Raw genomic sequence first — 697 nt, forward strand, 5'->3', positions numbered from 1 at the left:
CAGGCATGCGATTTCTGACTGGAACATTTCTATATTCTCAGAAATTCCTCCTAACTTTAAAACATTGACCGGTTATTCCATTACGATATCCTGGGGTTTGTGTTCGGTTCGCTCGTGTCTAGATTTTGTGGTTGTCAGCCCTCCTTGCGTTGTGTGCACTCGTGTTTTTCGTGCTCACTTCGCTCTGATTCTGAGTCCACTGTGGTGGTAACGATCGAAACTTGATTTTCTCAATTACTGGTAGGTGCTACTTTGGAGTTTAACTAATCAAATTCTCAAATATAACTAATCAAGCATTCCGGCAAATGACAGAGTAATAAACTTAAATTACCCAGTCCTTCTTTCACTGCCAAAATTCTCCTCCAAAACTGCCCTGTTCCGTCGATTGGTTATTTACAACTGTTAACAGTTCATCTCTCCAATCACATAACATAGCATACTATTATGATGTTTCTTTTTAGCATATATGGGATCCTTTAAAAGTTCTCCTCTGGTGCTCTATGCCCCTTCCTTATTGCAATTTACTATCTACACGGTGGTTTGCTGCCCCCTTATCTAACAGCGGCAGTTTAACCATATTGGCAAATAAGTTATAAGCTAACGTTACATGGGTTGTAGTATATTGTTGTTTGTGTTAAACTATTGTCCTGCTGTAGAAGATTTTAGTGGTAAATGTGTGATCTTAACAAGTTGTACA

Source organism: Etheostoma spectabile, chromosome 23 (assembly GCF_008692095.1).
Source record: "Etheostoma spectabile isolate EspeVRDwgs_2016 chromosome 23, UIUC_Espe_1.0, whole genome shotgun sequence".
Taxonomy (NCBI): Eukaryota; Metazoa; Chordata; class Actinopteri; order Perciformes; family Percidae; genus Etheostoma; species Etheostoma spectabile.